At 39.3% G+C, this 25,187-nt stretch overlaps 1 long non-coding RNA gene across 1 annotated transcript; it reads left to right on the top strand.

Moving 5' to 3' along the window:
* Positions 1–494: 494 nt before the first annotated feature.
* Positions 495–15,437, top strand: LOC109396377 (uncharacterized). The gene is made up of 3 exons (XR_002126843.1): positions 495–638; positions 729–802; positions 14,498–15,437. It is a non-coding gene; the product is annotated as an uncharacterized LOC109396377 (long non-coding RNA).
* Positions 15,438–25,187: the final 9,750 nt, after the last annotated feature.

The raw sequence follows: 25,187 nt of genomic DNA, 5'->3' as shown, positions 1-25,187 counted from the left end.
TACTGGCCAGGCCCCCATAACCCCCTTGTCCTCCATGAATGTAATTCGGAACTACGCACACTCTGAGCAAGAGAAACCTGGCTCAGCAAAACCCTGCAAGGAGGGTAGAGCTATAGGAAATTGGGAGCAGAGTCGTGTCTCTTAGCGGGGCGGTGGCTTAGCAAGGTGGCTTATGGAGAGTAAGACATCAAGAAGCGGGGATCTCTGATTGTTCAGTGACTCGCGCCAGGACCCACTTTGGGCTTCACGCTCGCGTGCTCCCAACTAACCTCTCGAAGCCCAGTGGAATAGACCTGCAAAGGGAATGACGAGACCTCCTCTCCTGGCCAATCCTAATAAAGGGTGGGCTTGGCTCGTCAGCCAATCAAAGGCCCCCGAAGAGGCGGAGTTTTCTTCCTCCTGGATCCGGCCTGGGGGGTAAAAATAAAATGTTTCCATCTCCAGCCAATCCCAGGGAAGGCAGGAGAGCACTCCTCCAATGGGAGCCCGGGAGCCGTAGGTAGCGGTGGAGCCTGCGACCCTGCTCGCCCTCGAGCGGGCGGGAGGGACTCGTCTAGGGTTTTCGCAAGATCCAACTGACAGCCCCTGAAATCTGCTCGCGCACAGAGTAGAGGGCTGCAGGTGTCCGGTGAGACGCGGTAAAGACCGGGGTTGGAAGCGCGGGGGGCAGGAGCGCATGAGGGGTGGGGCCTGGGCGAGCTTTTACCTGGGCGGCCTCTCAACCCTAGGTCAGCGGGTTGAGGAGGATCGTGCGGGTAGAGAAGAGAGGGCGAGTACCCCTGCGGCCCCTGACTGCGATCAGGTGAGTACCCTACGGAGACCATGGCCCATGCCCATCCTCCACGCCCCCTCCTCCCTGTCTCCTGGAAAACGGTTCCGTGCAGGTCTGCAGCTCACATGATCGTCAGCTTGCATGTCTGTAAGTCTCCATCTCTCTCTCTCTCTGCCCCGCCTTTCCCTCCTGTCTGTCTCTGTTTCTCTCCCTGTCTGAGACATACTAGACAACGCAGACCTAGAAGGCTGAACCCTGACCCTATCAATTAAAACTAGCCATGAGACCTTGAGCCATCTACTTCTCCCATCTGAACCTCAGTTTCCTCATCTGTCAAATGGGAGTCTAATAATCTCCACCTCAGACAATGTGCATCACTGCCCAGCGCCTGGCCCCTAGAAGATGTTCATAATAATGACAATCATGATTGAAAAGAATATTATCTCTCTTGGTCTTTGGCTTTTGTTTTCTCTCTGTCTGTCTCTGACCCTCCTCCCCCATTGGTTTTCTTTCTGAATGCTTTTTTCTCTGTTATTGTTTTTCCTCTTTCTACCTGTCTCTTTCCCATCCCTAAATAGGTTAGAGATGCATTGTTTACAGCAATGAGCGTGGCCTTGAGAGCACCTATGAGCTTTGCCTGGGGTTCTGGATTGTTCTATGGGTAAAAATGGAGTCTGGACTTGGGCTGCTTCTGGTGTCATTGAGAAGAGAACCCTCTTTATTACCCAGCCTCCTGTGTTAAACAGGAAGAGTCCGGCAGGGTGGGGAACAACTTAGATGAAAAAGTGGATCGGGCCCTTTATCCTATATCATGGTAGTCACCACAAGAAGACCAGGGGTCTCCAAGTTACATTCCCAAACAGCCCTTCTGTCTCCATCCTGAAATCTTTTGACCAGCAAAATCCCCTCCATCCTCACCCTGACTTCTGAATAGTCCCTTCGTTTTCTTGGCATGCCTTAGTGGTTTTCCTATCTGTTGGACTCAACACTCCATTTTTATAATGTATATTTTGAAATGCCCCCTTCGCTAATTCTGAAATGAGGTACATAGATAATAGACTCTGTCTGCACACATAATTTCCCCCAAACCAATACAATGTCCTAATTGCAATATGAGGGACAATTAAAGGAAGAATAATTTATAACCAAACAATATATATTTTAATATGTAAAGGCTGGGATAGAATTCCACTAGAAGACATAATGAAATGATCTTGCACATAATGATACTTGAACTTGGGAATGTGACAGCTACACGTGTGTTGATTGGTGACTCAGGAAACACAGGTAGGGTGATGCAACTTTCCTAGATGATGAAAATTCTTCATAAAGTTTTGAACAAAGTGCAATCTTCTCTGAATGTATAAAGTTGTTGAATTTCTGGAAAAGTCAGTATATATTAAAATCCATGATCTGGCCCCTGCAACCTTGCTGATCTTATCTCCTACCACTCTCCCCACTTGCGCCCTCTGTGCCACCCATCCTGGCCTCCTTTATGCTACTTGAACATATTGGGCACACTTCTACCTCAGGGGTTTGTGCTGGTTTACCCCCTGTACCTAGAATGCTTTTCTCCCATAAAACTCATGCCCTCACTTCCTTCAGGCCTCTACTCAGATGTCACTTTCTCAGTGAGGCCTACCCTGACCATCCTGCTTAAAATTACAGTTCTCCCCCAGCACATACCCTGCTCTATTTGTTTCATAGTGCTCTTCACCTTCTTACATAATAATATATATAATTCATATCTTTATTATGTTTGTTGTTTACTGTCTGACTCTCGCTTTCAATGGTAAGCTCTGGAAGGGCAGACTTTTTTGTGCCCTGATGCATCCCTGTTACCTAAAACAGGGCTTTGCATGTAGTAGGCTCTCTCAGTAAATGTTTGTTGAATGAATATATGAATGAATGAACAGGTTTTTCACCTACATGATTGACTGGTGGGACATTCTAAAGTTGTATGGGATGCAGTACAACTCTTTGCTGTGTGGAGCTGTCTTGTGCAGCTGAGCATCCCTGGCCCATGCCTGCTAAATGTCACTAGTGATCTCCAATTATTGTGATAATCAAAAATGCCCCCAAACACCCCTTGACTGTCCAACTTCCTACTGAGAACCACTGCTTGAATAGAAACCTGGCTTTCCCCTGAGTGCTCTGCTCCCGCAGCAGCCCCCTCATACCCCTTTTACCAGGAGGCCAGGAGATGAGAGTAGGTGTCCTCGCTCTAATTGCTCCTCCCAGACATTTTCTCTCCTTTCTCCTTAAACAATGCTTTTTAGAATTAATGTTTTTCTTTTAAAATAACTTTAGACTTCTAAAAAGTTGTAAACATAGTACAAAGAATTCCCGTATATCCTTTACTCAGATTCCCCAAATGTTAAGAAATTATACAACTACAGTTCAATCATCAAAATTAGGAAATTAACATCGGTACGATACTATTAATGAAAGTACAAACTTATTCGGATTTCATCAATTTTTCCACTAATAGCATATTTTTCTTCTAGGATTGAATCCAGGATCCCACATTGCATTTTGCTTTCATGTCTCCTTAGGTGCTTCTAATCTGGGGCAGCTCTTTCGTCTTTCTTTGTCTTTTATAATTTTGATACCTATAGAGTCTCAGCCAGTTATTTTATAGAACTTGGGTTTCTGTTATTTCCTTGTGATTATAGTAAAGTTATGGAATTTGGGCAAGAATACCACAGAAGAGATGTGTCTTCAGTGCTTTGTATCAGGAGGCACAAAATATCAGTTTGTCCCAATACTGGTTTTGTTCACTTTGACTGTTTAAGGTGGTGTCTGCCAGGTTTCTCCACTATAGTTTACTCTTTTTTCCTTTATAATTAATAAGTAGTTTGTGGAGAGATACTTTAAGATTATGTAAATATCAACCACCTTGTTTTAAATCTCAGATCATCAGACTATACCATTACCCACCTTCTGTGTTATAGTCAGGTACAGACATACACACATAACTGCCCCTGTCACTCCTCATTCCTAGACTTTAGCTACTAGCTCCCTGTCACGCTCTATAACACTGCCCCAGTCCTACTTCTTGGTGATTTAAATATCCTCATAGATGACCCTTCCAGTGTTCTTGTCTCTCAGTTCTGTGATCTGCCCTCCTACAATGCTCGTGCCTTTCAACCCCACCGCAGCCACCTACTCCAATAGTCATACCCTTCTCATCAGTCTCTGTGACAGCATTGCCTCCATAATCTCAATTTCAGGCATCCTGCAATCCATCCAGAACGGTTTATCCTTCTGGCTGTCTCCCTCTAGCACCCCAACTCCAACAGTCCTTCAGTGCCACTGGGATGGAACATTTTTCACTACTTTTTTCTTCCTCCATGTTCCCATGTCCTTCCTTTAATGAGCTTAGATTTTGTGGTTTACTGTTATAGGCATTCCCTTGTATACATCCTCACTTCCCTTGCCCTCTGTCATGTCAGCATACTTACCAGGCAAACCCCCAGTACTGGTTAAATCCAACTCCACCTACTCCACTGTACTCCTTAGGCCATTCACTCTCCCACCCTCCCAGATGACTATTTCGTCCCTTCTCTCTCTTCAAATCTCCAGCACCTCTTCCCCCATCCTATGCCCAGGCTGCCTACTTGACTGAAATATTGAAGCCATCAGAAGAACACCTCCACAGATTCCCACTATCACATCCAACCACCAAATAGCATCTGTACTCACATACTCTGCCTTCTTTTCTATTCTTATAGATAAACTGTCCCTGCTATCATCAAAGTCCAGTCCCTCCACTTGGGCACTAGATCCCATCCTCTCTTACCTACTTGGGGACATTGCTCCAACAATTTTCCCCTCTCTCTCCTGGATCAATTTATCCCTCTCTACAAGATCATTTGCATTAGCACACAGTTATTCTGTCATTGCTTCCATCTTTTTGTTACAGCTTTATTGAGATATATTTCACATACCATAAAATTCACCCTTTAAGTATATCCACAGAGTTCGCAACTATCACCACAATCTATTTTAGAACATTTTATCCCCCGCCCCCCAAAAAGAAGCTTCATACTCTTTAGTAGTTATTCCCCATCACGCCACTCCCCTCAGCCCTAGGCAACTACTAATCTACAAGTTCTGTCTCTATTTACTGATTTGTCTAGTCCAGACATTTCAGATAAATGGAATCATACAATATGTTGGTCTTTATAAGTGGTGTCTTTACTTAGCATAATAGTTTTTGTTGTTGTTTTTAGTATTATATTTATTAGTTTCAGGTATACAAAACAATGCAATGGTTATACTTTTCACCCCTCACAAAGTGACAACCCTCTTCTCCAATCCACCGTCCCCCCAATATCATACATATTTATTCCAATTCCATTGACTCCACTCCCCACACTATACTTCACATCCTGAGTACCACACCGTTTTAATTAATGTAGGTGTGTGGTAAGTTTTGAAATTAAAAGTCTAAGTCACTTTTAACTGGGTTATTTGTCTTTTCATTACTGAGTTGTAATTACTCTTTAAATCTTGGATACAAATTCTTTCTAAAATATATGTACTGTTCAAAACTTACCATAAAACTACAGTAGTCAGAATCTAGACAGAGAAAGACAAATGTCACAGGATCCACTTATATGTGGAATCCAAAAAACAAAATAAATGAACATACAAAACAGAAACAGACCCAGATGTAGAAAACAAACTGATGATTGCCAGAGAGGAGGTAGTTTGGGGGCAGAGTGAAAACGGTGAAGGATTAAAAAGTACAAATTTGGGCCGGCCGAGTGGCGCAATGGGTTAAGAGCTGGCTTGGGACGCCAGAGGGCCCCGGTTCGGATCCCACATATGAGGGCCAGTGACACTGCCCTCTACAGCTAAGATGCTGAACAACAGCTTAACCTGGAGCTGGGCTGTTGTGAGTCATGGGCGATGGTGTAGGCTGCAGACCCTGTGGCAGTGGGTTGCCATGGGCTACCATATGTAGCCAGCAGCCAGCATGAGCGGCCAGCAGCTGCAGTGAGCGGCCGTCCAGAAGCCGGCAACTGATGTGCCTAGCATAATAGTTTTGAGGTTCATCCGTGTTGTAGCATGTAGCACTCCCTTTTATTGCAAAATAATATTCTGTTGTATGGCTATACCGTATTTTGTTATTCATTTGTCAGTTGATGGACATTTCAGTTGTTTTCATGTTTGGCTATTATAAATAATGTTGCCCTGAACATTGGTGTACAAGTTTCTGTGTGCATGCATATATGTTTTCTTTTCTACTGGGTAGATACCTAGGAGTTGCTTGGTCATATGGTAACTCTATGTTTAACTTTTTGAGGAACTACCAAACTGTTTGCAAAAGTGGCTACACCATTTTACATTTTACATTAGCAATGTATGAGGATTCCAGTTTCTCCATATCCCCACCAACACTTTTTATTATCTTTTTTATTATAGCCATCGTAATGTGTATTAAGTGGTATCTCATTGTGGTTTTTATTTGCATTTCCCTAATAACTAATGATGTTGAACATCTCCTCATGTCTTTATTGGCTATTTGTATGTCTTCTTTGGAGAAATGTCTATTCAAATCTTTAGCCCTTTTAAAATAAGGTTGTTTATTTTGAGTTGTAAGAATTCTTTATATATTTTATATACAAGTCTCTTGTCAGATATATAAATTACAAGTATTTTCTCCCATTCTGTAGGTTGTCTTTAAACCTTCTTGATGGTGTTCTTTGAGGCACAAAAGTTTTAAATTTTGATGATGTCAAATTTATTTTTTCTTTTGTTACTTGAGTTTTTCTTGTCATATCCAAGAAATCATTTGTAACCCAAGGTCACAAAGATGTATTCCTATGTTTTCTTACAGGAATTGTGTGGTTTTAGCTCTTACATTTAGGTTGATGATCCATTTTGAGTTCATTTTTGTGTGTGGTGTGAAGTAGGGGTCCAAATTTCATTATTCTCCATGTGAATATCTAGTTGTCCCAGCACCTTTTGTTGAAAAAAGTATTCTTTCCCCCACCAAATTGTCTTGGCAACCATTTGAAAAATCAGTTAACCATAATAATAAATGTAAAGGTTAATTTCTGAACTCTCAATTCTATTTCATTGATCTATATGTCTGTCATGCCAGACTGCACTGTGTTGATTACTGTAGCTGTGTAGTAAGTTTTGAAATCAGGAAGTGGGAGTCTTCCAATTTTGTTCTTCTTTTTCAAGATTGTTTTGGCTGTTCTAAGTCCTTTGCATTTCCATGTGAATTTTACAATCAGCTTGTCAGTTTCTGCAGAAAATCAGCTGGAATTTTTATAGGGATTCTGTTGAATCTATATCTCAATTTGGGAAGTATTGCCACCTAACAATATTAAGTCTTCCTATTCATGAACATGAGAAGTCTTTCCATTTAGATCATCTCTAATTTCTTTCAGTAGTGTTTTGTAGTTTTCAGTGTACAAGTCTTGCACTTCTTTTGTTAAATTTATTCCTAGATATTTTATTATTTTTTCTGCTATTATAAATGAGATTATTTTCTTAAATTTCACTTTGATTGTTCATTGCTAGTGTGTAGAAATACAACTGATTTTTATTTATTGATCTTCTATCTTGCCACATTACTGAACTTGTTTATTAGTTCAAACAGTGTTTTAGTGGATTCTTTAGGGTTTTCTACTTTTTTTTTTTTTTTAGCTGAGCCATCCTGTTACCTGTTGGCAGCTCAGCGGCTGCTCAGCTCGGGCTGGACTCGAACCGCTGTTGCTCAGAGCTCAAACTCTTGAGTGAGCTCTTAACCAACTGAGCCATTCGGCCAGCCCCCTAGGGTTTTCTAAATATTAGATCATGTAATCTACAAATACAGGTAGTTTTACTTTTCCTTTCCGATCTGGATGCCTTTTTTTTCTTGACTAATTGCCCTGGCTAGACCTTCCAGTACAATGCTGACTGGAAATAATGAGGGCAGGCATTCTTGTCTTGTTCCTGATCTTAAGGGGATAGTATTGCGTCTTTCTCCATTAAGTGTGATGTTAGCTGTGACTTTTACATAGGTATCTTTTATCAAGTTGAGGAAGTTCCCTTCTACTCCTAGTTCTCTGTTTTTGCCATAAATGGGTGTTAGATTTTTTTTCAAATGCATTTTCTGTATCTATTGAGATGATTGTGAGGAGTTTATGCTTTATTCTATTAATATGGTATATTACATTGGTTAATTTTCAGATAATAACCTTACATTCCTGGAATAAATCCTTATTGATTATGTTATATAATACTTTATATATGTTGCTGGACTTAGTTTGCTAGTATTTTGTTGATAATTTTTACATCTATATTCATAAAGAATATTGGTCTGCAGTTTTCTTTTCTTGTAATGTCTTTGCCTGGCTTTGGCATTAAGGTATTGCTGGCCGTGTAGAATGAATTGGGAAGTGTTTTCTCCTCTTTTTTTGGAAGAGTTTGTGAAGGATTGATATTTACTTTGTGTATGTCTTATGTCTCTTTCTGTTCCTTTGTTCTTTGATTCCTTGCTTTTTTGTGTTAGATATTTTCTTCTATAACTTTTAAATTTCCTATAAACTATATATATTTTTTAGTTAAGTTCTTAGTGGTTGCTCTGGGATGACAATTAACATCTTAACTTGAAACAATCTACTTTGGATTAATTCTAATTTACTTTCAATATTACATAAAAATGTTGTTCCAATATATTTCTGTTCTCTCCCCTGTCCTTTGTATTATCATACAAATTACTTCTTTATACATTGTAAGCCCTTCAAAACAGTTTTATTATTATTGCTTTATGAAGTTGTCTTTTACCACAGATAGGAAAATAAAAGTTACAAACAAAAATACTCTTTCATAATACCTATGTAGTTACTTTCAAGTTGCCTTAGTGTCCTTTCATTTTAGCCTGAAATTAATGTTTTTTATAGGATAGGTCTGCTAGCAACAAAATCTTTCAGTTTTTGTTCATCTTAACTTCTCTTTCATGTTTGAAAGACAGTTTAGCTAGATACAGAATTATCTGTTGACAGTCTTTTTCTTTCAACATTTTGAAGATATCATCATATTGTCTTCTGGCCTCTATGGTTTCTGATGAGAAATCAGATGTTAATGTTATTGAGGATCCCTTGTATGCAATAAGTCATTTTTCTCTTGCTGCATTCAAGATTTTCTTTTTGTCTTTGATTTTTGTCAGTTTCACTATGTAGCTAGGTGTGGATCGCTTTGATTTTGTTCTACTTGAGCTTCTTGTATGTATAGATTAATAGTCTTTGTCTATTAAGTCCCAAACATTAGCCTCCTCAGGGACATGTTATTTTGGCTGCTTTTTTCCCTATATATATAACACAATTTACTGTTTCTTTGCATGTCTCATAATTTGTTGTCAAAAACGACATTTTAGATACTTTAACAACTCCGGTATCAGATTCTTCCACTCTCAAGATTTGTTGTTCTGGGTTGTGTGTGTGTGTGTGTGTGGGGGTATTGTTATTGTAATTTTTCTTGTTGCCATTTGTTTAGCAACTTTTCTTGACTAATTCTTTGAATTCCATATTCCCTGTACTATGTGACTCCTTAGTTCTCTGCTAGTTGTTGTTGTTTTTTTTTAAGTTCTTGTTTTTATTTTTAAGTCTAGATTCCTAGGGGTCACACCTGGTAAATATAATTTGGTGATCAGCCAATGATTGGTCAAATATATTTCCTTAAATGCCGTGTCTGTATGTCTTCCACCTTTTGCCAAGGAGATGTATGTGAGAAGGCATGCCTTCAAACTTCAGCCAGTTTACAAGGCAACCTTAGCTTTCACTTTCTGCTCACACAGGGCCTCCCAGTCAGACAGATGTGAGCTCCTTTTTCATTTCTTTCTTGGGCATGCACATAGCCATATGCACATCCCTTTAGATCCCCAGGAGTATGTCAGAGGTTTTCAAAATTCCCTTTAGTTATCTCATTCTCCAGGATTTCCTTTTAAATTGCTGGCCAAAGCAGTCAGATCTCTCTGTTGTCTGGAATTTAGTCAGCTTTTGGCTACTGAACTGCTGAGTTGAAGAGAGAGAGAAGGTGGGAATAGCCACAAGTTAAAATGTCACAGAATCTGCTGCCTTACCAAGATTCAGTAGTTTCTCTTGGATAGATGACTTTCATTTCATCTATGCCTTTGGCTAATTGCCACAGTTTTGAGATGATTGACTTTAGTTGGTTTGCCCATATTTTCATTGTTTTAGTGGATAGCTACTTCACCAAAGTCCTCATGCTGCCATTCCATTAATTTCCTATTGCTCCCATCTTTAAAAAAATATAAGACTTTCTTCATCTCGCATCCCCTTGCAACTATGGCTTAATTTCTCTATCCCCTTAACAGCAAAACTCTCCAAAAGAATTGTCATTCTTTACTTCTTCCTACTCTTCTCCCATTTTCGGTTTGTTCATATAGAATGCATTAGATGTATAATAAAAGAATATATACACATTATATACATGAGTTATAAAGATAATAATATAATGAAAAACCAAGAATTCACAACTTTAACCAAGAACAACATTAATAATAGCATTTATCCCTGTGTCATTTTCGGTTCCATTCCCACCTACCTGCCACAAATTACCACCCTCCTAAGTCTTGTGTTTAACATTCCCTTACTCTTTTGGTATATGTATTTTTTTCATATTTGGGGAGATGCTTAACCAATATATTGTTCACTTGGCTTGGTTGTGAGCTTTGTGAAAAATAGTGTCATACTCTATGTGGTCTTCTGTGACTTATATTTTTCACTCATTATTGTGTTTCCAAGATTCACCTATGTTGTACATGTAGCTGTAGCTTGTTCATTCTCAATGCTGTATACTATTTCATTGGGTGATGGTAAAACAAATTATTTGTCCATTTATCTGTTCATGGATACTGATTTAAAAAAACTGGTCATTTCCAGTTTTTTGCTCTTGTGAACATTCTTATACATGTCTCCCGGTACACATGCACACCCACTTTTCTAAGGTATATACCTAGTAATGGAATTACTGATTAATAGGATATGTAAACATTCGGCTTGACGGGATTCTGCCAAAATGTATTTTAAACTTATGGTACCAATTTATACACCTTCAGCAGTTTATAAGAAATCCCATTAATCCACACCCTAATCAATACTTGATATTGTCACACTTTAAAATTTTTGTCATTATATTGAATGTAAAGTAATATCTCATTGTGGATTACATTAGCATCTTCCAGTCACTAATGTGATTGAGCATCTTTTCATGTTTATTGGCCACACGTTTCTTCTTCTGTGAAATGACTATTAATATTTTTTGCCCACTTTTAAGTTGGTATTTTTATTATTTTTATTGACTTGTAAGAGTTATTTAATTATTTGGATACTCATTATTTGTCAGTTATATGTGTTGAATATTTTCCCTCGATCTGTGGCTTGTTTTTCGTTTTCTTTATGGTGTCTTTGCATGAGCAGAAATTCTTAAATTTAGTTGAGTTGAACACAATTCAATCTTTTCTCTATAGGTAGCAACTTTTGTGTGTTATGTTCTCTAACCTGGTCTTAAAGATATTCTTTATTTTCTCCAAATAAAAGTGTACCTTTCACATTTAAGTCCTTAATCTAACTGGAATTGATTTTTGTGTTGTATAAGGGTATAAGGCAGGAATCCAGTTTTATTATTTTCCACATGGATAGCCTAATAATCTGAATTGCCACCTCTGTCATACATCAAAGTTCCATATCTGTATAGGTCTGTTTCTGGGATATCTGCTATTTGCCAACTTTTTGTCCCTGAACCAGTACCACACTGCCTTAATTACTTTAGCTTCATAAAGGATCTCAATATTTGATAGAGCAAAATCTTCCCATTTTATTCTTCTTCAGGAATATCATATATTCTTGGCCCTTTGTTATTTCAAGCACATTTCAGAAAGAGCTTGTTATGCTCTACAAAAATGTTGGCATTGCAATGAATCTATAGATCATTTTGAAGAGATTGATATATTTATGATGTTGAATCTTCCTAGCTATGAATATGATATATCCTTTCATTTTAAATAAATTCTTGAATGTCTTTTGGTAGAGCTTTATAATTTTCTGCATAAGGTCTTGCATATCTTGTGTTAGATTTATTCCTTGGTATTTATGGTTTTTGCTGCTAAATGAGGTCTTTTTATGTAATCTGTTTTTTCTTTTTGCAGGGGTATGGAAATGAAGTTATTTTTTAATATTTATATTATAACCATTCACCTTGCTAAACTTTGATTTTTAAGCAAACTTTTAATTTTAGAATAATTTTATAGTTATGGAAAAGTAAATAAAGAGATAGTCTGGAGAGCTCTTGTATACTCCTCACCACGGTATATTTGTCAAAACTAAGGAAACAATATTGGTATATTACTATTAACTAAACTTCAGACTTTATATGGATTTATCAGCTTTCCCACTAATGCCCTCTTTCTTTTCTAGGATCCAACTCAAAATACCACATTGCATTTAAGTTGTCATGTCTCTTTAGTGTCCTCTGGTCTATGACTATTTCGCAGTCTTTCTTTGTTTTACATGACCTTAACACTTTTGAGGCGTATTGTAGAATATCCCTCAATTTGGATTTGTCTGAAGTTTTCCTCATTATTAGACTGGGATTGTTTTTGGAAGAAACATCACAGAGTTGAAGTGCCCTTTTCATCACATCATATCAGGGGTATGTGATATCCCTGTGACATCACTGGTGATGTTGACCTTCATTACTTGGTTAAGGTGGTGTTTGACAGGTTCATCCACTGTAAAGTTGCTATTTTTTCCTTTTCATTCTCTGCTCTTTGGAAGAATCTAGCCCACCGTCAAGGAGAGGGAGAGGAATTAAGCTCCACCTCTGGAAGGGGGTGTATTTACATATACTATTTGGAATTCTTCTGTAAAAAAGATTTGTTTCTTTTCCCTTATTTACTTATGTATGTATTTATGTACTTATTTTTTCAGTTACTTGTTTATATCAGTATGAACTCGTGTATTCATTTAATAATTTGAGTTATAAATCCAATACTGTTATTTGTCTTGTTGCTCAAGTTGTTCTAGCTTTGGCCACTAGGGGCTCTTTCAGGTTGGCTCCTGTGTCCCTTTTACACGCCCCCATCTTTTTGTTTTTGAGCATTTCCTTACTTGCTTGCACTACAAGATGCTTCCTACGCATCTTGTATTTTCCTGCCCCAATCCTAGACTCAACCATTTCTCAAGGAGCCATGGTTCTCAAGGTTGTCTGTATATTTGTTTGAGTTTTCTATGATGACATCTGTATCAGCTATAAATAATGAGTTTTCTTTTTCCTTTCCAATCTTTATGCCTTTATTTTTCTTGTCTTACTGAGATGGCCAGGACCTCCAGTACAGTGTTGAATAGAAAAGATGGTAGTGGACATCTTTTGTTGGGTATTGTACAGGGAACGCCACTAACTTTTCCTTATTAAGAATGACAAGTTCCATCCTGTCCCTCTATGCTAAGAAGTTTTTATTATTGTTTTTAAATCATGAAAGGGTATTGAAGTTTTTATCCAATATCTTTTCTGTTTCTTAGGATGATTATGGGTTTTTTCCCTCTAGTAATGTAACAATATGATAAAAACTATGTATTTACCTCATGTTAGACCACTTTTGCATTTCTGGTATAAACACAAGTAGGTCCTGATCTTTTCTTTTTATACAATACTAGGTTCCGTTTGTTAATATTTGTTTAGGATTTTTGTGTCTGTGTCCATGAGTAAAATTGGTCTTTAATTTTTCTTTCTCATGCTGTCCTTATTGCTTTTGGCCTCAAGTTCTGCTGGTAGCATATGATAAGTCAGTGTTCCCTCTTTTACAGAATTCTAGAAGATCACTTTAGAGTGATCTGTTTGGTAGAATTTTCCTGTAAAACCATCTTGGTCTGGTGTTTTCCTTTTTAATATTGAATTGCTATTAAACTTTCAAAGTCTTTTCAGATTTTTAAATGAGAACCTTGACATCTGCTTCCATAATATGTTTATTTTATATCAGGTTTTATGCTTGAAATGGCTACACACAAGTTCTGATCAAGACTTTTTTTTTTTTTTAAGATTTTTATTGGGGATTTTGGGGGATGGGAACAGCACTGGGGAATTGGGGGAAGGGGAACAGACAAGTTGCTGTCGTTTTGTTCTTCAGTCTAGTTGTGGAGGACGTTGCTTCACTGGCCCAAGTTGGCACCATCATTGCGCTCTTCCCGGGTGAGGCACATCAGTCGCCGGCTTCTGGACGGCCGCTCACTGCGGCTGCTGGCCACACACGGCAGCCCATGGCAACCCACTGCCACAGGGGCTGCAGCCTACGCCGTCGCCGGCGACTCACAGCAGCCCAGCTCCAGGTTGAGCTGTTGTTCAGCATCTTAGCTGCAGAGGGCAGTGTCACTGGCCCTCATATGTGGGATCCGAACCGGGGCCTCTGGCGTCCCAAGCCAGTTCTTAACCATCGCACCACTCGGCCGGCCCCTGATCAAGACTTTTTAATGTGTTCTTCAAAATTTTAATAGTCACCATCAACAAAAATCTTTCTGTGTACCAGTAGGTGATAAAGTATTTAAAACCAATATTTCAATTCTTCAAAAATGTTTAACAATTGAAATATCCATAGCTCTTCTTTTTGGTTCATATTGTTAAAATTTCTTGTGATAATGTGATTAGATTTGAAACCACTTGAACTCTCATATTATTTCAAAATAATGATGAAGCTCTTATTTTCAGAACATGCATCATTGTTAGAACCATCACCCTGAAGCTAGCTTGGACACCATTAAAAGGGCTCATCAACTGCAAATGGATAAAAGTGTCTGATATTTGTGAAGACAGAGTTTCAGGGCTTCTACCTAAAGCTACACTCTCCAGAAGCCCCTGCGTGGCTTGCCTGCACCCACCCCCACCCCACCTGGTCACAACTTGGCTGTGTGTGGTGTTTCTTGGCAACTAGAACAGACTCCTCCAGCAGCTCCACAGGCCCCTTGTCTTCAGTGAGCAGAAGACTACAGAAGCTGGCTACTGAAGAGGCTGACCAAGTGATAGAGCTCCTCCTTGGCCCTCCTTAGCACACTTGCCACAGAGAGTGAGTGTTGGATGTTACTCATTTGTGCTCACCACCTGCAGGGACTTCAGAGGGATTGTCAGACCCTGTTGAACTAAGGGCTGCCCTCTAAGGATCTCCCCAGGAGGCTGCCCATAGAGAGAGGTGGCCAGCCTAGGGTTTCCACTGCCTTAGGTTCTACATGGACACCCCCCGCCAGGGCTGAGGCAATCAGTATCTCTTCACCTACCTGTAATCCACATAGCAACTGGAAAATTCTGCCTTCTGCTATTTTTTGTCCTTTTGTTCGTTTTTTGGGGGTAGGAAGAGTTTTAACTGCTGCTTCAATTCCTTTAGTAGTTAGAGGACGATTCAGGATTTCTTTTTCTTTTTGAGTCAGTTTTGGTAAGTTAAAGCGTTCTAGAAATTGGTCTGTTTTGTCTGCATTTTCAGATTTATTGACTTAAACTTCCCTTATATTTTTATTCGCTGCTGTATATAATCTGTAGTTATGTCTCCTTTTTCATTGCTGATATTGGTTATTTGTGCCTTCTCACTTTTTTTCTTGATCAATCTCGCCAGAGGTTTGTCTATTTTATTAGTGTTTTCAAAGAACCAACTTTTGGCTTTATTGCTTCTCTCTATTGTGTCTTTGTTTTCTATTTCTTTAATTTCTGCTCTTATCTTTTTTGATCTCCTTCCTTCTACATTTTTTGGATTTATTCTGTTATTCTTTTTCTAATTGGATACTGAGCTCATTAATTTTCAGCCTTTTTGTTTTTTGATTTGTGCATTTAAGGATATAAATTGCTCTCTAAATACTGCTTTTCTGTAAGTTCAAACATGTCATATTTCATCATTGTTCGGTTCCGAGTACTTCAATATTTCCATCGTGGTTACTTCTTTGACCTGTGAGTTATATAGAAGTATGTTTTTAAATATCTAAATGTTTGGGGATTTTCAAATTTACCTCTTTGTAATTGAAATCTGTCTTAATTGTATTATGGTTAAAGGGTGTGGTCTGTGTGATAACAACTCTGAAATTTATTGAGACTTGATTATGGCTTAATATGTGATCAATATTTTTGAATGTTTCCTATGTGCTTTATAAGAATTATGTTCTCTAATTGTTGAATACAGAGTTCTACATATGTCTATTACCAAGTTTGTTAATTGTATTGTGCAAATTTTCTATATCTACACTGATTTTTTTGGTCATCATATACCAATAATTGTAAGTGGCATGTTAATATTCAACTGTGATGGTGGATTGGTCTATTTCTCCTTGTAGTTCTTATTTTTTAATTTTATATATTTTGAGGATATTTTATTAGGAATATTCAAATTAAGAATTGTTATATATTCCAGGTAAATATGTAATGGCCCTCTCTATTCCTGATAATGCATTTTTTCTTGAAGTCTATTTTACCTTACATTAACTTAGCAACACAAACTTTTCTTCTTGTTAGGATTTATATGGTATGTAATTTTCCATCCTTTTACTTTCCAACATTTTCATGCCCTTATGCTTTAATTATATCTCTTGGGAATGGCATATAACTGGACCTTTTTAAAAAAGCTAATCTGATGATCTCTGTTTTTTAGTGGACAAGTTTAATCTGTTTACATTTACCATGATGTAGTTGGACTTGTTTCTACCATCATACTTTTTTATTTCTATTTCCTACCACCTTTTCTGTGCTTCATTTTTCTTTTCTTGCCACCTTTTCCGTTTTGAGATTTGTTTGCTTTCTTATTCAATATTTTTTCTCCCTGTTTGGAATTTACATATTCTTTTTCTAGTCTTTCTGTGGTTATCCTGAAATTTTACCATCCATGTTTAACTTTAAGATCTAAAGTTAAACTGTACGTTAAGCACCCTCTTGAAGAACACAGGAACTTTCAACTGTAGTCATCCCTCTCTTGACCACATGCTATTGCTTTGAGTATGTTAGTTTGTTCCTTTTTTTCTAATCTCAGAAATTGTACATCATCATTAGTATTATTTTACATGGACAGTGTTTGTTTGGATTTACATGCATACATTATTGCATCTCAGACCATCATTCTAGGATAATTTTCCTTCATTATGAATATAATATTTAGATATTCTTTTAGTGCAGATCTCTAGGTGTTAAATTCTCCCAGCCTTCTTTAATCCTCAAAAGATAGTTTGTTATACATATTTAGAAGTCTGCTATCAGTCTAGTTGCTGGTTTTTTGTAGGTGTTTTTGTTTTCTTATATTCTGGCTACTTTTAGGATCTTTTCTCTCTTTTTTTGAAGGGGGATGTGCAGGGGTCTCTGCAGTTTCATTCTAAGATGTTTAAGCATGTATTTTTCATTTATTCTGCTTTGGAAATGTGTTTCATGCCTCTGGATTTATGTTTTTCATCATTTCTAGAAAATACTCAGCCATTATTTCTTCAAATATTGCCTTTCTCCCATTCCTTATATATTTTCTTTCTCAGAATCCAGTTACTCATATTTTGGATCTCATTATATCTTCCATATCTCATAACATCTCGTTGATATCCTCTGTCTCCTTGTCTTCCTGCACTTAATTCTGGGAAATTTCTTCAGATATAGTTTTCAGCTTACTGATTCTTTCTTCAGCTATGTCTGATCTGCTGTTTAATCTGTCCACTAAGATTTTTATTTCAACAATTTTATGTTTCATTTGTATGAGCTCCATATATTTCACTTTCTAATCTGCCTAGGCATCCCTAATAGTCTCTTGTTGCTTGCTCATCTTTGTGGTTGCATCTGTTATTTCTTTAAACATTTTATATAATTTTTGTTTAACCAATAATCACTGTTTGCATAAGTATGACATTGTAAATATAGTTCACATCTAAACCACATAGTACACTCTGATTATATAGCCTTTGTTGAATACCTTTTTGTTTTCCTGGTAATTATCTTTTTTTTCTTTTGCCTAGTGTTATAATACCTATTACCATTTCTTCTCTGAAATTTTTTAAAAATCCATATCAGATTATGTCCCTCCTCTGCTCAAATTCTCCCGTGGCTCCCAGTTCCCTCAGAATAAAAGTAAAAGCCCTCACTGTGACCCAAAAGGCTCTACACATTCTGGTCCCCAGCCCCTCTCTGACTTCATTTCCTATCACTCTCCCCCATCACTTACTCTTCTCCAGCCATGCTAGCCCACTTGCTCTCCCTCAAACATATCAGGTACCCTCCCTTTTCAGAGCCTTTGTACTTGCTTCTCTCACTGCCTGGAACAGTCTTCTTCCCAGATAATCTGGTGGCTTGCCCACCCACTTCCAGTATGCTCAAATGACACCTCCCTAGAGAACCATTCCCTGACCAGTATATCTAAACTAGCCCCAATCACCAGTATTTTCGATCCCCTTATCTTACTTTATGTCTTATGTTTTTCTACGAAGAACTGATCATCACCTGATATATTTCATATTTATTTATTGTGATTAGTGTTTGCCTCTCCCCAGTAGACTGTAAGCTCCACAAAGCAGGGACTTTTGTTTTGTTCACTGTTGTATCCCTACTGCCAAGAACAGTGCATAGTAATATTTAGTAAATGCTCAATAAATATTTGTGGAATAAACTGAATGAATGAATGAATTAATTAATGTGGATGATAGAAAAACTGCACTGAGAACTAGACTAGGCATGAAGGCCTTTTATGGCATGCTGAGGAGCTTGGATGTCATTATTCAGAAGGGTGAGGACTGTGAAGGAGCAGTGAGTATAGCTGTGAGTTCTTTTGTTCTCTATGACTGGCTCTATACCCTGGAGCTCCTGAAGGTAGACCTGCCTCTTTCTCACACAGCCCTCACAACTGTGGTGTTATTATCTCTGCCTTTCTTGGTGAAAACCAAAGACGCAGCTCTCACTGAGCCTTCTGATCTCAGCTAGGACCTCCCTTTCTCCTGCCCTGTGAGGAAGTTTCTCGGTTCCCAGGCCAAGCAGATCATCCCCATTAGACTTTTTCTGTGGTTCTTGGTGGGGGGTGGGGCACAGGAGCTGGTACAAAGCATGGTACATAGTAACTGCTGTTATAATGGTGGACACCACAGGGAGGTAAGTTTTAGCTCAAAAAAACTTTTTTCCACTGTCAAGGTTGCAACAGTTGGTGAGGTTTTAGTTCTGACTTTTCCCCTAAGCCCCTTGTGGACCAGCATGGCTCCAGTGTTTGTGCCTGCCCATGATTATTTGGATACTAATCCTGTTGTCTAATGCGTAACCTACTCCCATAGTTTTTCATCACCCAGTAATTTCATCAGAATGCCATCAGTATACACAGAGCCCTGTGACACACCACTAGATACCTCCTTCTCCAGGCTAACATAAATTCATTAATCATTACTAGTGTAATGATGCAACCAGTTATAAGTTCAGTTGAGAAAAATTGACTGACCACCTACTATGTGTCAGGCCTCCTGCTCTGCAATGAGAACACAGAGATGAACAAGGTATGTTCCCAGACACAGAACCATAATTTCAGTGTGGCCAGTGCAGGAACAATGGTGGGTACAATAGACTGTGAAATCCCCTAAGGAACATACAACCCAGCTCGGGGCCAGGGAAGTTGTCTTACAACAGATGGCATACAAATTGTGTCTTAAAAGATGAGTAGGGATCTTTTGGATGACTAACTAGAGGAGAGGATGGCAGTCCAGGTAATGGGTACAGCATGAGCAAAGGCCCAAAGATGGGAAGTAGTATTTCATGCACCAGTTTGCCTACCTGCACTCACTGTTCACCTGTCTTTCTAAGAGATCATCCTAGGAGATTTTGGTATGTACCAAAATCCAGAGGATTTTGTGACCTCCCCTAACATGCTAATCTGGTAATTTTTCAGAAATATAATGAAAAGTTGATTGGACATGGCTGTCCATGAGCTTGTCTACACCATCTTCCAATGTCCCTGGCTTCCTTATCTAGACCATGGTGTTTGTGTGCCCTGCTTCCTTTAGACCCCCCTGGGATTGGGGTCATTCCCACTGTACTGGAGGTTATGGAGTCTCCCTCAGCCCCATGTGTGAAGATCTCCTTGTGGAGAGATGGTTTTCTGACTTCTGACACCAGCCATAGTGTAGAGAACCCCATCTTTCAAGGAATGGATAGAACCTGCCCATCTTGTCCTTGGACACTGGGGTTCATCTCTTCTTGGCTTCATTCATACTCAAATAATCTAGGACAAGTAAGCTGTGGAGTCTAGCAGGCCTGGTTTCAAAGCATGGCACCCCTATGTTTTGGCTTTGTAACCTTACACCTGTCCACTCCAAGCATCAGTTTTCTCATCAGTAAAATGAGTCTAATATCCGCTTGGACAGTTGTTGTGGGTGTTAGAGTATTTGTAAAGTACCTGACACCTGTCCACCATTTACTGAACACCTACTACCATCATTATTAAAGGGAGAACAGCATAATGGTTAACATGAGCTATAGATCCAGACCAATCTCAATTTGGATGGCAGTTCAACTGCTTACTAGCATTGTTACCTTGCTCAAGTTTCCTAACCATTTTTAGCCTTAGTTTTAAGATTTGTGAAATGAGGTTAATGTGCCTACCTCAGAGTTGTGTATTATTATAGCAGTATATAATATGCAAGGTGGGGGCCTTCACAGGCCCCAGGCCCCTCTTCAGATACCTCTCTCCCCAGGGGACCTACCCCTTTTCCTTTTCCATACATATTTAATCTAAAGTCTAAAGTTAAATATTATACTCCCCTACACAAACAATATAAGAACTTTATAAAACCTTTTCTTCTAATTTACATGTTATTGCTGTCTACTGTTTTATTTTTTTTCTAAGGAAGTCATTAACATGCACACAAAATAGACATTAACAATATTATTTTATGCAGACAGTGTTTGTTTAGATTTAAATACTTGTTTGCTATTTTATCTGCTCACCTTCCTTCTTATACCTCAGACCTCATTTTTTGGGATGATTTTCCTTCTTGAAACATATACTTTAGAAGATCCTTTAGGGCAGGAAACTGTCTCAATCTCTATCTGTAAATGCCTTTATTTCACTTTATTCTTGAAAGATAAGTTTGCTGGGTACTTAATTCTAAATTGCCCCTTTTTTTCTCTTGACACTTAGAAGATATGGCACTGTCTTCTTGCTTCCATTATTGCCACTGAGAAGTCTGATGTTGTCTAACTGATTTTTTAAAAAGATTTTATTGTGCAATTGGGGGAGGGGAACAGCGTTGGGGAATCAGGTAAGGGGATCAGACAAGTTGCTGCCCTTTTGTTCTTAGTCTAGTTGTGGAGGACGTCGCTTCACTGGTGCATGTTGGTATTATTGCACTCTTCCCGGGTGAGGCAGTCGCCCTCTGACTACTGGACGGCCGCTCATGGCGGCTCACGGTGGCTCACGGCAGCTCACGGTGGCTCACGGCAGCTCACAAAAACACACGTCAGCTGCCGGCCAGCCTTACTGCAGCCTATGCCATCACCGGCGACTCATGGCAGCCCAGCTCCAGGTCAAGCTGTTGTTCACCATCTTAGCCATAGAGGACGCAGCGTCACTGACCCTCATGTGGGATCCGAACTGGGGCCCTGCTGCTCAGAGCTGGCGTCCCAAGCCAACTCCTAACCAACGCACCATTCGGCTGGCCTGTCTAGCTGATTTTTGTAGGTGTTGTTTTTCTCTGGCTGCTTTGAAGATCCTTTCTTGATTATTGCTGACTCCAAGAGCTTGTTGTTGTCTGAATGTTCTTTTTATAGCTTCCTAATCTTGCTTCATGGATACAATTTTTTGTGGTCACTCTGAGGACATTAAATAATAGTGCCTTTTTTAAAGTGTTCTTTTCCCTGCATAGTTTTTGTTTCCAAATATGTATATTTGGGTGTCAACATCAGTGAGAAACTCTCACTGATGCCAGATTTGGCCAAAGGCACCACAGTTACCAAAGACATACCATATTCTGAAGCCTTCAAGTCTTATAGATAGTAGGGATAGGGGCAGGATGGGGCCCCTCTCCTAGTGTGCAAGCATGGGTCAGTGCCAGTTCTCTCACTTGAGAGCATGGTAGTGCAGTGGACTCTTGAGCCAGACTGTGTGAGTTCAAGTCCCAGATCTTCCATTTTATAGCTGGGCAAGTCACTTAACTTCTATATTCTTTAGTTTAATCTTCTGTAAAAATGGCAATAATAATAGTACTTACTTCATAGAGTGATTGAGGGTATTAAATGAGTTAATATATATAACATGTTTAGAATAGTGTCTGACACATAGCAAGTACTCTATATTAGTGTTTGCTGTTATTACCATTATTATTTTTGTACTGGGGATTGAAGGGAGAAGAATAGTTTCTATGGTGCCATGAGGAAAATGCACAGTAAGTATATCCTACCCTGTGTGTTCCCCCACTAAAGCCATACACAAAAAACACAAGGTCAAGAATCTGAAGAAATTATTTGGGCAAGTTAGGGTGTAGAATATCAAGTTCATTTGGTAGTCATAATGGGATGGGATTCTTCACTGGGAAAACATGAAGCAGTGTTTAAGGGTGGCCCCTCTTGAGAGGTGACTGGCATTGGCTGTTTCCTCATTGGAGCAGAGCAGTACCAAATGGGGGAGCAGTGACAGTGAGGGGTTAATCTAGGGAAAGCAATTTCCTAAGCATTTATTAATGCTTTTCTCTTCAGAACAAACTTGTCAGGTAGTAAGAAACTCTAAAGGGTGTGATGGCTCTTCAGGCTGAGGACATGCACCTGTTGAAGGGCAAGGCTGCTTCCAGGAGTTGATTCACACTCTCACAGGTAGGACTGACCACATCAAAAATGCTTTCAGTCTCTGTTCTAAATTCCCTTGTGTTCTCTCTGAGTTTGGGACAATTCCCAGCTTCAGTAACCATCACAGACACAATTTAGAGGATATGGAGTAGTGGGTCATACTGAAAATAAGTAGTTGGTGAAGAGACAAAATTGAAGAAATAGTGTCAAAAGTGAAAGTTCAAGAGATGCAAAAATTTTAAATAAAATTGTATCAAACCAAATGCAACAATATATTTAAAAGATAAGATAACACAACCAAGTGGGGTTTATCTCAGGAATACAGGATTTGGTTACCTTAGAAAATGAATCAGTGCAATTCACCACGTTAACAAACCAAAAATAGAAAAAAAACACCATATGATCATTGCAATAAATGCAGAAAAGCATTTAACAAAATTCAATGCCCATTCCCAATTTAAAAAAGAAAGAACCTCTTGACAAACTAGGAATATAAGGGAACTTCCCCAACCTGATAGAGGCATCTAAAAAAAACCCCACAACTAATATTATATTAAGTAGCAAAGGACTGAATGTTGCTTCCCAAGATCAGGAACAAGACTCGGCTTTCTGCTCTCACCAGTTCTATTCAACATTGTACTGGGGTTCTTGTCAGTGTAACCAGGCAAGAAAAAGGGGGAAAAAAGGCATCCAGATTGGAAAGGAGGAAGTAAAACTGTATTTGAAGATGACATGATTGTCTATGTAGAAAATCCAATGGAATCTACCAAAAAATAACAACAACAACAAAACCCACTACTAGAACTAGTAATAATAAGTAAATCTAGCAAGTTGCAAGATACAAGATCAATATATACAAAGCAATTGTATATACCAACTGTATATAGGAAGGAAAAATTGGACAGAAAAATTTTAATTACAATTACAATAACATCTAAAAAATAAATCTGACAAGCTGATCCTAAAATTCATATGGAACTACAAAGGCACTATAGTGTCTGATACAGCGTACAAAAGCCCTGGTTATGGTCCAGCCTTCCCACAGAATCAGGATTATCAGTGGAGCCCACATCGAAAAAGAAAAACAGTGGAGGGGAATCCATAAACAGGTCTGCAAGAAGTTGAATCAGATCAAGTCCTGTGGTGGGAATGTGGGGGCATAGGGAGCCTCATGCAATTCTAGTGGTAGTGGGGACTTTGGCAACCACCCCAGAGATACCAGAGAGGAATGTGGCAGTATAAAGTCAAATTCACTATCCCCATGGGCCCTCTGAAGAAATTCTCACACAGATCCAGAAAGGGTCATGCAGGAGAATTTTCACTATGGTGTGGTTTACAACAGTGGGGAGTTGAAGGCATTTTGGGTGCCCCTCACTGGGGGAGTGGACAGGGAAATAGTGAGGGATGCACTCCATAGTCAGTCTTTCAGCACTTAGATCAGTGAGTCAGATGTACACAGGGCAGCCCTGATGACCTTCAGCACATAGAACTGAGCAAAAAAACAATAAGCCATGTGACAAAACACTTCACAGACGCTACAAATGCATGCACATACACATCAAATATACGTCTTACAAGAACTCACACAAGCAAAAGTGTATAGGTTAAACACATTCAGAGAGATGACTATGTGGCACGGTTTGGGGAGGAATGAGTATGTGGATAATAGGGAATAAACAAAACGAGAAAGGGAAAAAGAAAAAGCATATATTCCCTTGTCTTAGGTTACCCACAATCTTGGCATTCATCCATTAGTATCTGCTTTTCTGAGGAGGAAACAGCCCCACCTGTTAACCTGTGGGCAAAATGCCCAGGTGAGCCTGCCTCAGAGGACCTGTACTTGGCTGACCTTGAGCTTGTACTGCCAAAGCTCCTGCACACCCTCCGTCCAAGCACTGCAGCAGCCTGTATCTGGTGTGGACATGCGTTCCTCCCCACAGAAGTTATCTACTGTCATCTACTCTTGGGGATGCATGGGGAGGTTAAAAGTAGAGAAGTCAGAGGGACCCACTCCCCGTCAAACCATACTGTTACCAGACAACTCATTTCTGGTCCACACAACAGCCCCACAGGTGCCGTGACTATGGCGAGCTGTGTGTTTATTTCCCTGGACTCCTGCATGGCCTCACCTACTGACTTCCCCAGAAGCAGCTCTAGTGAACTCTTAGGGAAGCTGAAGCCAGGCTGCGACTGAGAGACTCTGTTCAGCTCATCCCCTCCTGGGCATCTTCACCTAAGGGTAACTTCAGTAAGCAGCAAGATGTGTGCTTGCGACTCAGGTTTTCAAAACAAAACAATATATTGTTTAGGGATACATCCACGGGAAACAAAACTTTCAAGCAAAGCAAAAGAGTGAGAACATTAAGATCAGGATAATGGTTTCCTTCAGGGCAGGGGAAGGAGGTATGAAGTCGGACAATTAAGTTCACGAACTCATCCTAGAAAAAATGCTAGATACCTCATTGTTGAATATCACTACAGTCACCTTTGAAGTACTCCCCTTGGGAAGCTTTACACCCACAGCAGCACCTAGTCCACCCTTCAAAGCAATTTTTGGGGCCGGCCAAGTGGCACATTGGGTAAGAGTTGGTTTGGGGGCCGGCCGAGTGGCGCAATGGTTAAGAACTGGCTTGGGACGCCA

Source organism: Hipposideros armiger, unplaced genomic scaffold, assembly GCF_001890085.2.
Source record: "Hipposideros armiger isolate ML-2016 unplaced genomic scaffold, ASM189008v1 scaffold_518, whole genome shotgun sequence".
Taxonomy (NCBI): Eukaryota; Metazoa; Chordata; class Mammalia; order Chiroptera; family Hipposideridae; genus Hipposideros; species Hipposideros armiger.
The sequence above is the reverse complement of the archived record's forward strand: the minus strand, read 5'-3'. Positions and strand labels throughout refer to the sequence as shown.